The sequence below is a fragment of the Dipodomys spectabilis genome, unplaced genomic scaffold (assembly GCF_019054845.1).
Source record: "Dipodomys spectabilis isolate Male_0828 unplaced genomic scaffold, ASM1905484v1 ptg000547l, whole genome shotgun sequence".
In the NCBI taxonomy this organism is placed as follows: Eukaryota; Metazoa; Chordata; class Mammalia; order Rodentia; family Heteromyidae; genus Dipodomys; species Dipodomys spectabilis.
Window position 1 is genome coordinate 1,601,103 of NW_024871224.1, and position 3,663 is coordinate 1,604,765.

General features: G+C 38.3%; 1 pseudogene; it reads right to left on the reverse strand.

Annotated features, from left to right (window-relative positions):
• Positions 1 to 2,863: 2,863 nt before the first annotated feature.
• On the reverse strand, positions 2,864 to 2,960 carry LOC122099941 (annotated as a pseudogene).
• Positions 2,961 to 3,663: the final 703 nt, after the last annotated feature.

The following is a 3,663-nucleotide window of genomic DNA, read 5'->3' on the forward strand; positions in this document are numbered from 1 at the left end:
GAAAGCGGGAGATGGCTTTTTCCTCGAGTTTGGAGATGCTGTGATGAGGCTAGGTTCTGGGTAGAGTTGAGGTCTTTCAGCAAACTGTGGCTTTTCCTGGGGGCTGGTTTGTGAGAAACTCACAGAGCCCAGCCTGGAGCCATCTCAAGGTTTCTGTTTACTGAATTTCAATTGATTGTCGAACCTGCTAAAGGGAGGGGCAGCCTCTGGCTCTGATTACCCGGTGGAGAAAGCAACTCTTTGGGCTGGCGTCAGAGCTGGGTGGAGCTGAGTCTGGCAGGTCAGTTTAGGCTCTTGTGACCAGCTAGATGACTCCAGTTTTCTTCCAAGGCCTGAGTTGGAGATAGCATTTCCGCCGAGCTTTGTCAGTATCCAAGCAGGAGATCTCTGGGTGGGAGGGGTTGCCTTCCCTCCTCTACTCCCTGAGAAGGAGTGAGGATGTTAGACTTCTACTCACACCGAGTCTTAGTTCCTGGGTCGTCCCTGATCTGCGAACTGCTTGATGAATTGGTCTTCTCCTTGTCGGTTCTTGCTGGTGTTGTGTAGAATCTGCTCACCTGCCGCGTCTGGCTCGTTCATCCCCGGACTCTCTGTGATTCAGGTATGGCGGCTGTAGTCATCACCATCACCGCTGCCCCTGCCAAAGCAGCTGCTGGCAACTGCTCAGAGCTGTCTCTTTGCTTGTATTTTCTCTCTCTGGACTAACTCTCTGTCCTGTGAAGGAACACTTGGTGTGATTCTCTGGCTTAGGACTGTTCACTGGAACTCTAAATCCGCTTTCTATGTGAGAGCTTGTTTAACCTTTAGCTTCTCCTCAGCCATCTTCCCAGAACTCCCATCTTTTTTAAAAAGTAATATTTTGTTTGCTCTATTAATTGATCAGAGGAATGGATTTTGTGGCAAGCTAGGTCACTACACATCTGTCTCTCTCTTTGTCTCTTTCTTGGTTCTCATAGATAATATGATTGCTCTATAATTATCCTAATTTATTTTGCTTTTATATTTTTGGTTGTAGCATTTCACTTTTTGCTCTGCCATTTCCCAAATCATTTATATAGAAGGCGTTATTTCCTATTTTCTCATTCCTAGAATAAGCTGCACATGAAGACATTACTGGTCCTCATTTTCAGTGTGTACATTTGAATACGGAGGAACATCTTTCCTCTGCTCTCCATCAATTCCCTACTCTCCAGTTACAATAATTTCAAATAGTAAAATTGGAAAAAGAGAAAATAAATCATGGTGAATAAACAGATGCAGAAAATTCACCCAATATTTCTGACCAGTTCAACCAATGTGAGCTATAAGGGAAATACATGGACACCTCATTCCCACTGACACTCAAAGTCTCTGGTTAGGGAATTCTTAGGAATATGAAGAACAAGGTAAAAAAGTAAGGAATGATATCAATTGCAAGAAAAAAAGTGGAGAAGGATCCAAGCAAATTTCTTCATTGGGCTGCCAAAAATATTCGGCTTACTACAGTGCGGAGACTTCTTTCCCAAAAGGCCACTCATGTTAATATTAGGGATGACGATGAGTATACCCCTCCTCATCGAGAAGCCTACAGTGGACACTTAGACATTGCCAGTGAGTTGGTGTCTCAAGCGGCACATGCAATAACTTTAGATGACTGCACACCCCTGCACAGTGCATATACATGGAATAATATCAGAGTGGCTTCTTTCTTACTTCATCATGATACAGATACCAATGCCCAAATTAAAAGCCTCTTGACCCCCTTACAACTTGCTGCTGAGAATTGAGATAGCAAAGATATGCTGGATCCCCTTCTTTGAACCATTATATAAAACTAGGCCAGAAGAACAACCTAGAAGTAAGTGCATTTGATATTGCCAAAAGGATAAGTATGTATCACTATCTCTATGATGTTGTGGAATGCTGTACAAATTGTTAACCTAAGTCCTAATGGTCGGGTTAAGTTTCTTAAATTTCAAAAATGCAAGTCCATCTTTTGTGTCCCTACAAAATATTTTCACAATCCAAATAAGAGCAATATCTTTTTTTTTTTTTTTTGGTCGGTCATGGGGCTTGAACTCTGGGCCTGGAAGTTGTCCCTGTGCTCTTCAGCTCAAGGTGAGTGCTCTACCAATTGAGCCACAGCTCCACTTCCAGTGTTCTAGTGGTTTATTTGAGATAAGAGTACCACAGACTTTTCTTCCCAGGCTGGATTTGAACCATGATCCTCAGATCTCAGCCTCCTGTGTAGCTAGGATTATAGGCATGAGCCACCAGTGCCCGACAACACCAATATTTTACTGTAAAAATCCATGGATTCCGCGGAATTCTTCTAAGTGAATTGCCTGCATTGGATGTCAAAATATATTCAATAGTTTTTTGTATACATGTATAATGATTTCTTCAGAGTTTGTGATTTTTTAATAAGAAATAATTTTAACTTACCTGTTGAAATGAGTAGTACAGAAACTAAAATATTTCTGGTGCTTGTCTGAAAAAGTATTTTTTAAAATATTCTATATTCTATGTTTGCATAATGTTCATAATTTATTTTATTTTCTCTTAGATATACTTCGTATTCTACATTATTTTATGATATATAGGTTCATTAATATGATCTTTCCGATTGCATTCCATATAGAATCAGTTTGATTCCTTTTTTTTTCTAGGTCATAATATTAATTTTCTTTGGGATAAAATGACAATGTTGTCTAATTTGAAAAGTTTTGTAAAGATTATGCTATGTAAATGCCTTTCTGAGGTGAAGATTTAATACACTGATGTCAAACTAAATTTAATTATATGAATTATGTGTATTGTTATACTTATAATTTGGTAATCACCTTTTTAATAACTGTTTTTCATTTCTTGCATCTGAAGGATGAATAATATGGAATACTTCTCACATTATCATATTATCCTTGTGCAAGTGCCATGTTAATCTCTGTATTGTAATTTGAGTATACCTGCTGCTGAAGCATGTAGTATCCTCTAAATTATGTAGTTAATGATGAAATCTTTATACAGGCTTATATCTGTGGGTGCCCACTAGTAACAAGGAAACCTTATTTTTCCTAACAATGCTATCGATCTTATTTCCCTAAAATTCTGTGAATAGTGGATAACATTATATTGATCAATCAATTGCTCACATTTGCAAAATTTTTGTCAATAACTATCAAATCTTTTAATTTGGAATTTGATCGTACTCTCAAATATTTATAGATAGGTCCCAAGGTGAAGGCTTTTTCAAATATTTATTTATCCAACTGTGTTAGCTCTGTGGACCTAATGGATTCAAAGTAAGTATTGCTTAAGAGCTACTTCTAAACTTCTTCAGCTGACATTTTCCCAAATGAGGTGTTACTGGCATAAATGTATACATGAGCCTTTACCCTTCTTCCATGTGGGAACAGACCAACCAGAATATCTTACCCTGACAGCACAGATTGTCTTACTGGAACAAAACTAATCTTGGTTACAAGGGATCATAGAGAGATGAACAGTTCAAACAAAACTGTTCAGACTAGAAGGTATTTTATCAAAATATAATTGTTTATTATACCTTCCATTTCAAAAGTAGCTGAAGCCAAGAAGGTGAAAAAAATGTTGGTATGCATGATTACTTAATGTCCTGGTCTGTCTACCATCCAACCAGGCAGGAATTTACACTACTGCCTTTTA